Source organism: Pongo pygmaeus, chromosome 6, assembly GCF_028885625.2.
Source record: "Pongo pygmaeus isolate AG05252 chromosome 6, NHGRI_mPonPyg2-v2.0_pri, whole genome shotgun sequence".
Classification (NCBI taxonomy): Eukaryota; Metazoa; Chordata; class Mammalia; order Primates; family Hominidae; genus Pongo; species Pongo pygmaeus.
Genome location: NC_072379.2, coordinates 143277210 through 143289129, shown reverse-complemented (window position 1 = coordinate 143289129; position 11920 = coordinate 143277210). Strand labels below are relative to the sequence as shown.

Here is an 11920-nt window from a genome sequence, read left to right as displayed (position 1 = left end):
CAACACTAAAATTTAATCCAGAAACTGGGTTCGTACTCCATAGAGTTTTCAATGGGAAAGGTAGTGTAAAATATAATATGCTATTTTTTCACTGTAATCTTGTCATATTTTCAGAGCTAGAATTAGAAAAATTACCATATTTATATCAAACTTCTAACAAAAAAATTTCTCAGTTTTTGCTTCAGCAAACCACTTGTTCAAAAGCAAAGCCCTATCCAACTAACAGTCTGTCCACTCCTTACATATACCGCGTCCTCTGCAGTGCTCTGTGGAGGGCGCCCTTCACCTGAGCATTCTTCAGGCTGTAGATCAGGGGGTTCAGCATTGGGTTAAAGACACTGTGAAACAGGGACAGCATTTTCTCCTGCTCCTCTCGTTGATCAGAGTCTGGGACCATGTAAACCACCATGGCTATGCCAAAGAAGAGACCAACCACACAAAGGTGGGAGGAGCAGGTGGAGAAGGCCTTTATGCGGCCCTCCTTTGTCTGGATCTTTAGGATGGCCCAGAGGATGTGCATGTAGGAGACAAGCATCAAGCAAAGAGGCCCAACTAAGACAAACACACAGGTAGCAAATATGACCACTTGGTTAACCCAGGTGTCAGCACAGGCCAGCTTGAGGACAGACAGAATTTCACAGAAGAGGTGGTTCACATCCCGGGGCCCACAGAAGGACAACCTTAGAAGGAGAATTGCATGTACCAGGGACAGGGCAAACCCACATGACCAGGACATGAGAGCCAGGATCATGCACACTCTCCAGCTCATGATGACAGTGTACTGGAGAGGGTTCAAATGGCCACATACCTATCATAGGACATCACCACCAAAATCAGACACTCTGTAGCAGCAAAAGCGAAATAGAAATAGGTCTGCATTATGCATGGCACAAAGTAGATGGTTCTTTTCTTGTTCATCAGATTTGCCAACATCTTGGGAACATTGTTGGAAGCATAGGACATGTCAATGACGGCCAGGTGTGAGAGGAAGAAGTACATGGGGGTATGCAGACTGTGGTCCAGACAGATGAGTCCCAAGATCATGCCATTCGCCAGCAGGCTGAAGATGTGTAACAGGGAGAAGATCCAAAAGAGGAGCACTTCCATCTCAGCACTGAGCTGGAATTCCACCAGGATGAATTCTGTGACCCATGATTGGTTGACTCCCATTTCTTAATGGAAGTCTGTCAAGGACTGAAGTGTGATAGAAAGGTCAGAAAATATGAGTTTTTATCTGAAAATGAGCTAAGATAAAGGCTAAATGCTTGTTCCTATTAGATAAGCCCCTTCAAATTTCCAAGACTTGTTACCTCTCTGTTTTTAGCATTTAATTATGAAATAAATTTAAACGTAAAAATAGTGTCACAAATTTTGCAAAGAACTCCCACTTAATTTCATGCAGATTCAGCAACTGTTAACATTTATTATTTGTCTTAGTCTCTTTCTCTATGTAATTTTTATTTTTTGAACCAGTTGAGATTAAAGTGTAGACATAATACCCATTTAATTATACATTTCTGATTTTTTAGTAAGAAAAAACTAATTCCCACTAGCTTGACCGTAATACAAGTATTAAAACCAGAAAATTTAATATTGACATTGACATGTTTAATATTGATATTGATATTGACATGTTTCTTTTCTCTAATATACAATATTCTCCCTCCAACCACACCAGTCTAGGACCTAATCCAAGATTATGCATTATATCTAAAGTCATCTGTCTTTAGTCTCCTGTACTTGTAATATTTACTCAGCCTTTTTGTGCCTTTCTGAACACTGATATTTTGAAGAGTTCTTTAGCATGATGTCCAACAAATTGAAAGTGTACAATATTCCTCAATGTTTTTGTTCAAATTATCCACTCTCTGAAGGAAAAATAGTATTCTCCTCTGTGCGTTCTGAGCAAGTATATGATATTAATTTGTCCTATTATTGGGGTGAAGCTAACTTGGATCACTTGATGAAGATGGTGCTTCCCAGATATCTCCATTATGTGATTTTTTTTTCCCTAATTAGTTTCTGGAGTACCCATTAAAATTATTATATATGTAGCTTGTTCCTCATAATGTCACTTCACTACTTCCTTCAGTCACTAGTTTTAGCATCCATTGATTATCTTGCCTAACTCAGTTATTAATAATGATTCAAAATGTGTTGTTCTGACTCTATAATTGCTTTTACATTTATTAGTTGGCAACTTTAGTATAAAAAATGCTTCATTCACTTATCTATCTATTAACTATCTGCTATCTATCTGTTATCTATCATCTGTTATCTATCTGCTATCTATCATCTATCCATCAGTATAGACTCATGGGTTTTTTTAATTCAGTGGGTTGTACTTCATTGTTGTCATTTTTTGGTGCTTAATTTTCCTATATCTGGGCCTTCGAAGCTTACTCCTCTGTCTTTTTAATAGGTTCCCATAATATTTGAGCAGTTATTTCCTTCTGATATGACCAAATGTTTCAAGCTCCCTTTGTATACTCCCCACTTCAATCACAAAACAACCATTTCCTCCAAGAGTTATAATCACTTTTAATAAAGAATTATATTTATAAGCCAATATTTATATTTATCTGGGTTTTATTGGCTTTTTAATAATTTATATTTTATCACGATAATTTGTATTTTATCATGATTTTTATCATGAGGATAGCATGAATTTCTGGTATTCTACATTAAAAATGAAGGCATATAATTTGAGAAAGCATACAAATTATTACAGGGGATAATACATTCTAAAGATTCTTCTGAAAATATAACTTAACTGACTTCCTTTATGGTGTTAGCATTGAAGAAAATGGTTTTGATATTTATTATTTTATTTTTGGTGAAAAATACATGTTTGTAATTCTACTACCTTATTAATCATCAGGTTTTATATTATTTTCCTGCTTTTATTCTTATTTAGAAATTATAGAATCTTGAATATTTTAGATTTTGTGTGATCCCTTGTGTAAACAATGTGATACCCGCTTTGTGTGAGATTTTGACTTGATGTTTTAAAAACCTAGAAAAACATGAAACTCTAGTTAAAGGACTAAAGAGATGACATCTTGAAACATACAAACAAAAGTGATCATTTTAAATAATTGTGCAGTTATACTTTTCTACTGTTTGTCTATTTCATATATATCATTATTATAAAAATTATATGAAAAATGCTGTTTGTTTAACTAACTATATCATAGCTCTATCATTTGTTTAACATAGCTCTATCAAACATAGGTTGAACAGCTATTATTCAATACAATTATTCTAATTGACTTAATGTATTATCTCATCACTAGATTGTGTGCTATATAATGCTTCAGCAATTAAATTATATATGTATATGTTTGTATTTGTTGTCTTTTTCCATGAAATTTTTAATAGTAAATTCTGAGACTTAGAAGTGCTCAGTCAAGTCAATCAAATTATGTATTTATATATCTCTCTCTACTCATCTAAAAATCAAGCAAGCAAAAATCCCAAATATATTAAGGTGTATCACTGTAAGATGCCTCCTGGTGGAAGAGGTTGTCTAATTTATCAATAATGATGCTATAATCTCAAATTAACCTTCTGTTACTCCCCAGGTTCCATATGGTCCCATGTGAAAGAACCATCTTAACATTGCACTTCAGATTTCCCACCTAGACATCTTTCTACATATATTATTAAGCACAAAAAATACAGATTTCTCATGTTTTATCTAATCTAGTGTTTCCTTCTTAATTTCAGTTTCTGCCTTGAGGGGAAGTCCTGCTTCATAGGTGAATGACATTGAGAATGAGTTAACACTTCATATACATTAAATAAAAGATAATATCTTTACTCACACAGAAATTACAAGTTAAAAAATAATTTTAAATAATCAATAACATAGCACTTAAAAGGTCGAATAAATATAATTTCATTTTATCACACATGGCTAATGGCAAGGTTTCTATAAAGCAGACACATTCCCAGATAGTTATAAGTTAAATCTCTTTCTATGATGGATATATTTTCAGTTTATACTTATTACTGACTTTATTTCTCAGTGCATAAGAATGTAAGATGGATTCAGTAATAAAATTTTGAGAATTTTGACTATCCGTTTGGAGGATTTGAGGCATAGGTAAATAAATGTAAATTCTCAGGGAGGACTGTATTTAAGTTGGAAAAGTCATATGAATCTTTCAAAAATACTAATGTCATCACTATGCTTATCCACTAACCTCATTGTGTAAGTGTGAAGGGGTATTGTAGTGGAATCATAGCCTCTTCTTGGAAGGATTTTCTTGCATGTTTACAACCAGTTACTATAAAAAGAAAGGAAGCAGCCTGCTTGAACTTGTCTAGGCCCCACTGAAAGCCTACCTGATAGACGGCCTATAAAAAGAGTCTTTTCTATTCTAGCAAATTAGAGTAGAGGCACAAGGGTAGGCTCTTTAGGCACCTATTAAAGGTATAGGCTTGGTCAATCATTACAGTTAAAAGACTTATGTCCTCACTATGACAATATAGACAATTCTCAAGGTTAAATCAAAGATGAAAGGGCAAGGATAGAAAATGTCATTTATTTGAATGGAGATATGCCTTCACCAGATAATGAATGGTATTATATCTTATAGTTCTTCATCTCTTATAAAAGCTAGTATACTTGTAGATAAAAGTAGATACTCAGAAAATGTTTATTACTTAGATGAATGACATTTTTAGTTAGTTATAGATTTAGTTATTTATGTATATGTATATTAAATATACTGTATAACTGTATGTATATAATATATAGGATATATATAGTAAATGTATATAATATATATTTTTGTCTATTGGCCAGGACATGATTTATACTTTTTTAAAAAAGTATAATACTTAGATGAATGACATTTTTACTTAGTGATAGATTTATTCATGTACATGTATATTAAATATACTCTATAAACTATACATATATAACATATAGAATATATGTAGTAAATGTATATAATATATATTTTTGTCTATTGGCCAGGACATGATTTATACTTTTTTTAAAAAGTGTAAAAGTAATTTATACTTTTTTAAAAAACATTACAGTTACAATTTCAGTATTTGAAAGGTCAAAATAATTAAAAACAGTATTTGCAAAGATACATTTAAATTAGCATAATGGTAGGGACTATATTGTGTCTGTAGATAAAATGGGCCCACTTAAATGTACTGTATGTGTAGTGGATTGAATGGTGACCCCCAAAAGATATATCCCTATCCTAATCCTCAGCACCTGTGAATATTGCCTTATTTTGAAAGAGGGTCTTTGCAGGTATGATTAAGAATCTTAAGATAATCCTGAATTTGATGGATGAGCCATAATTCCAATGACAACATTTCTTATGCAATAAAGGCAGAAGGAGATTTGAAACAAACTGCTGAAGGCACACAGAAGCAAGGTGATGCAAAGACGGAGCAGACAGAGATGTGGTCAGACACTGAGGAATGCTGATAATCCCCAGATGCTGGAAGAGGGATGAAACATGTTCTCCTTTAGGATTCCCAAAGGGAGCTAAATTTTACTAGATTCCAGATCTGTGAGAGAATAAATTTCTATTGTTTTATTCAACCACATTTGTGGTAATTTGTTACACAAGCTGTAAAAAACAAATATAGTATCATATACCTGCTTTGAATTAATGCTTGAGAACAATTTTAGAGTAATGGATTTTTGAAGCAAGTACTTCATATGGAGGTAAAATAATCTGAAAGGTAAGCTTGAAGATACACATGTCAGCATTGCAAACTTTTGCAAACTAAGCCTAAGAGGGATCAGTCACATGGGCAGTGTTTCTTTGAGATCAATAACTCAATAAAACAGAGAGGCAAAATCACAAATTCTTAAATTTCTATAAATACATTGTATTTGAAGAGGGTTCTATATAAATATGCATTAAATTATTTTGTTACATTAAGATATATTCCTATAGTACGCCAAGTGGGGATAGTAATATCATATTGCAAAATCTTTATTAAACAGAGTTGGACATAATACTCATGTCTGAAACATATTTAATTTCTGAATATAAAGGATAACAATATTATTGGAGGTAATTCAATCTATTGTTACCCAGTAGGAACATTTGTTTCTTGATATTTTAGTCTGGTTATTTTTTCTGGATTATAAATCTTTTTATTGTCATTACCCTTACCATTTGCTGTTGAAAAACAGACAAAATTTAAAAAAATAAAATTGCAGGCAGATTAACATCTTTAAGTGGCTAACACACTGGAATGGAGAACAAAATATCACAGTGATGATGCCTAAAATTTCACCTTCCCAATAGAGTGAATAAAACAATAGCAGATCAGAAAACAAAATGTTTTCATGATCAGTATGAGCTATTTTCCACCCAGGCAGTCCTGCAAACCAGAATGTTTCTTCAGCTAGAGTGCTTTATTCTATTTCTCCAACTCTTAGTAGTAGTGATAGCCTGGGATGGTTCCTCCAAAGATATAATTCTATGACAGACTTACCTTTTAAACTCTTTCAGATAGAAAAAGATGTAATGTAACTGTTGATAGATTTTTCTTTTCCACTGAGAAAGGTTTTCCTGGCCATGTATATCTTTATCTAGGCTGGGTAATGTATAAAGTCCTTGCATTAATTTGGCTATTTCAGAGCCTTATTCAGAGACCTGGATACAAAGCCGCTCCTTCTCTGAGCCCCTTCTCATTGAGACAATGGGGCTAGCTCTGACCTCCACCATCAAGGGACACTGGGAGATGATGGTGAGAGAGATGCTGGGGGAGTCTTGGGACCCCTGTTCACAGCAGAGCAGGAAGATGTTCCCTATGAGGAGGAGAGGGACATTGGTGTGTATCCAACTACCTGCAATCTACACTTTGATTCAGGAGGGAAAGTCACCCAGGGATGTTGTTCTTTCAGCATAGCCATGGTGATTTCTGCAGTCATCCTGCCCTAGTTCAACTACCTGTACTGGAAACCACCTCCCAGCAGAAATGAATATCTTCTATTTAAGGAGATGTTAGCACTAGACTTCCCTCAGGAAAATATTTTGACCTAGAATAAACCCTACAGAGATGAGACACATAACGCTAAAATGAATATAGACTCCTACTCCCTCTGGAAGTCTTCATAGGATTAAATCCCAGATACAGACAGATTGACTGGACTCACTGAAGTTTCCTTAGCTAACTCTAGGAGCATAGCTTTTATTTTAGAATCAGATGAATAAAAACGTTCTTGAGTTTCTATTGAGAATTAAATTCCAAGGAGGATAATAATATATACTTATTTGTCTTCTCTCTAAGGGGTATAGGGAAGATCTCTGGATCTTCTCTCTGGAGGAGAACAAAGATTTTCTGATTGTCCTTACAGGAAAATTATCAGGACCAGGCAGGGCAGATGATGGCATCACACTACTTCTGCACAAGCTTTCACAGATCTCAAGGGTCATAAACATGAGGCAGACATCACAAATTACAATATCCAAACTCTTAAAATGATTATGGTTTTATTACTTTATACTTCCCTACAATCTCCATGAAGGTATAAGAGAGGCCGTGACTTTCAGATAGTTGAGAGGTGGTTTTCATGGAACCTGGTATGGGGACTCTGAGAAGGAACAGATCTCTCAATGCCAACATAAATTTCCATTTCCTGTAGGAAGTGATAGACACAAATGAAAAAGGATTAAAGTAGCCATAAGCATCAATTATTGAGCCCTTTTTGTGTTTCAGAAAATGTGACAAATGCTTTATATGGACTATGTATTTTAATCTGATCATTATGCTCATTTTACAGATATGAAGACTGACATTTTGATATGCTGTCTGCCATTCTTTAAGTGTGGTTGAGGGACTCTGAGAATTTCTGACAAGCTTTCAAAGAGTCTGTGGGATAAAAACTATTTTCACAATACTATTTAGACAGTTTTAATATTTTTTTACCCTCGTTCTCTCATGAGTGCACACTGAATTTTTTCAGAGGCTAACTAATATGTGATATGGCAGCAGATAGAATGAAGGAAACATAAAGTGCAGCTTTCTATTAAGCTGAATATTTTAAGAATTGCAAAAATGTAAAATAAAGTTACTTTTTATAAAATATATTATTTATAAGAATATCTTATGAAGAATATCATATTAACCTGTATTGGAAGCCATTTAAATTAATTAAAAGTAAACAATAAATTTGTCAGTTTTGATTTCTATTATAACATCAACAAATATACTTACATAAATGAAATATCTTCAGACCCTCAGTAATTTTTAAGAATTTAAAAGTGTTCTGAGACCAAAGAGGTAGAGAATTATTGTGCTAAATTATAGATCACCAATCTAGCAAGGACTAGAGCTGGAAACAAATGATCTTTATTTAATACCAAAAATGTATTCACCATTCACGTTCTATTGCAGTTGCAACAAATTAACAAAAACTTAATGGCTTAAAACAGCACATATCTATTATCTCACAGTTTCCATTCGTCAGAAGTCCTGGTGGTCAGCTGGATTCTCTGTAAAACAAAATCAAGATTTTAGCTTAGTCTGCAATTCTTATCTGAGACTTGGGATCCTCTTTCAAGTTTAATGGTTGTTGGAAAAATTAGATTCCTTGTGATTGTAGGGCTGAAATCTCTGTCCATTTGTCGTTGCTGTTTTCTGTCCTCTGGGATGGCCTGAGTTGCCTGCTGCCACTCTGGTGCCTACATGCAACCACCTCCGTGTTTAAATCAGCAATGGTTTGTTGAGTGCTTCACACACTTCAAATCTCTGACTTCCTCCTCTGTTACTAGGTGAAAAAAATTCCCAGCCTTTAGAAGACTCACCTGATTGTTACCATGGTAACTTTCACATTTTTTAAGACCCATTGATCTGCAAAGCCCCTTCACAGCAGAACCTAGATTAGTGTTTGATTAAATAACAAAAGTCTAAGGGAGGCCATTTAGAGAATTCTGCCTATCCCATAAAGCCATTTCATCTTAACCACTGAGCAGTGTTTTCATTTTTTAGATCCTATATTTTTTCCTTGAACACATGCTGTTCTATCAATGCTATCTTTATTATAGGCCTCAAGCTATTGCTTCAGATTTCCCACCCAAAATAACATGGCCCTGAATCCAAATTCTGAAGGGAAAAATTTCCATTTCTGTGTCTTACTCTAAGTGATATGATTAGAATATTTTAAAGTTTTATATGAGTTTATATAAATTTAACTGAGTTAACCCTTTCTTGTACAGTTCACTCACCTGGCACTTGGCTTAGGCTCTCTTACCAGAATGATCATACTTTTCAGAGTATCTACATTTAGAAAAGCATTCATATAACAGATACAGCAATAGTGTCAGCATAAATATGCCTAATATCTGTGAGTCAGTGTGGGGTAGGGATAGACCTAAGAAAACAGCTAATCCGTCCTATAAAGTCGTGACATACACATACATTTTCATGTTTTCGCACTAATCTGATTACCAGCTTGCCCTCTTTATTTGCACCCTGTGATAACCTTATACAGAACAATTTAGCGTAGATATTAGCTGATGGTTAGTTAAATTAAGTTCTTCCACAAGGCCATCCTTTTCCATTGGTATCACATTCTGAGGAAGTTTTAACCTGATTTCACAATATATTTCATCATCAGTTTCAATATTAACATATGAGTTATTTGCATAAAATAGTTGAATATTACCAACAATGCCAATATTATACCATACTGCAGTGTGATCATGGTATAAGCAGTTTCATTCCAGAATAAATCAGTAAGCATTAGAGAAGTATTTGCTATCCCTTTCTAACAGATGTGGCCCATGCTCGTACACCACATTATTACTGACAAGTATCATTACAATTAGCCATGATTTGGTTATTTCTGGGTTCCAACTCTGTTGGGGACAAATTCAGTCACCCTATCTAGGTTTAAAGGCTTTCCACTAAAACTAGTTTCTATTGTGTGCTGCCACATAGCGGGGCCCACCTCTGTCCTCAGGTGAGGGCATGGTGTTTTCAGAATAGTTCCCAGAACTCCTAATTGTACTACAGGTTATTTCTTATTCAGATCTACTCTTGGGATGAAGGCAGTCATAGTCCATCAGTGAAAATTATCAGTGCCCCAGAGAACTTTGATAAGTTATAAGGTCTACAAGGTTCCCTTCAGTGATCCCCTTGTGCCTATTCAAGTAGAATGGAAGGCCATTGCCCCAGGGCTGCTTTTGCTTCTGTCTGCATCACAACAGCCAATAGGGACACTGCACAGTGGCTCACGCCTGTAATCCCTGCACTTTGGGAGGCTGAGGCGGGTGGATCAATTTAGTTCAGGAGTTTGAGACTAGCCTGGGCAACATGGCGAAACCCCATCTCTGCTAAAAATATAAAAATTAGTTGAGTGTGGTGGTGCTTGCCTGTAGTCCCATCTGCTTGGGAGGCTGAGGCAGGAGAATTACTTGAACCTGTGAGGCGGAGGCTGCAGTGAGCCAACTTCACGCCACTGTAGTCCAGACTTGACGGGTGACAGAGCAACCCTGTCTCAATGAACAAACAAGCAAACAAACCAAAACAAACAAACAAACAAAAAACCAACCAACCAACAAACAAAAACACCAGCCAGTAAGTCCTGTTGAGTCAGGGCACAAACCCCTCCTCTAACACTGAGTCCTAGCTGTATCCTGTGTTATTTGCTGAGTCTGCAATGACTCATTCCACCTAAACTTCATTACATTTCTATGTTGAGTTCACTCCTTTGCCTTCCTCATGGAAGAGAATTCCCTCTTTTTTTCTTAGTCTAGTTAACATTTCTCCCCCTCTTAAAGTGAATTCAGCTTGTTCCAGGATGCCTAGGTAGGCATCTATTTCCCCTAAAAGCTTTTCTCATCTTGTGGGACAGTCACCATTCTTTTCGTTGTCAAATCAAATGTCACAGAGAATTCTATCAGTGAAATATTTTGTCATAAGGGATGGTAGACACTGAGAGGAAAATCGTATGCTGTTGTGTGAGGGCTAGAAATGGGCAAGTTGATTTTAAAATTGGCTGAGGAGCACCAAGAAAAAAAAAATGGAAACAATAATACCTTAGTATACAACACTTTACATTTCAGGAATAAAAAGGAAGCAAGATAGGTTAATACTTTCTGAGATTAGTGAAAGTAAGAAAACTTGTGCTCTGAATATCAGAGTAATGTTCAGCTTTAGAAATCCCTGCCCTATCAGTCTAGTGATTCCCTTCTTTACATAGTAAAGATTTCTACAGTATAAGAGCTCCAGGCCGGGCTCGGTGGCTCACACTTGTAATCCCAGCACTTTGGGAGGCTGAGGCGGGCAGATCACGAGGTCAGGAGATGGAGATCATCTCGGCCAACATGATGAAACCCTGTCTCTAGTAAAAATACAAAAATTAGCTGGGTGTGGTGGCAGGCACCTGTAATCCCACCTATTCGGGAGGCTGAGTCAGGAGAATCACTCGAACCCGGGAGGCAGAGGTTGCAGTGAGCCAAGATCATGCCACTGCACTCCAGCCTGGTGACAGAGCAAGACTCCATCTCAAAAAGAACTCTAACATATCCTGAGGTTTTGATATCAGTGATTTTTCTTTCTACGTTCTCTTCCAGGCAAAATTATTTTCAGCTATCAGCTTAGGGTTAAGAATTACATTTCTGGGTATTCCAGGCTAAGATGAAAGTGGCTCTCTCAAAATATAATTAAAACTAGGACTTTTTCAATATCAAGATATAAGATGCTTTTAACAAAATGGTTGCTAAATATAAAAGAAAACAATTAAAAATCGAAAATCTTGTTAAATCCACTCTTAAAAATTAATCTGTACAAGATATCTGTATGCTTGTTTTCATTGGACTGCTGTGCTCCAATTAGAATATTGAGTTGCAAACTTTTATCCTAAGATCTCAGGCTCAAATTAGTGATGGAGTGTGAGGAGCCTGCTCTTAATTCCTGTGTGATG

At 35.6% G+C, this 11920-nt stretch overlaps 1 pseudogene; it reads right to left on the bottom strand.

The window, feature by feature from the left end:
- Window positions 1-238: 238 nt before the first annotated feature.
- Window positions 239-1170, bottom strand: LOC129040999 (olfactory receptor 2A2-like; annotated as a pseudogene).
- Window positions 1171-11920: the final 10750 nt, after the last annotated feature.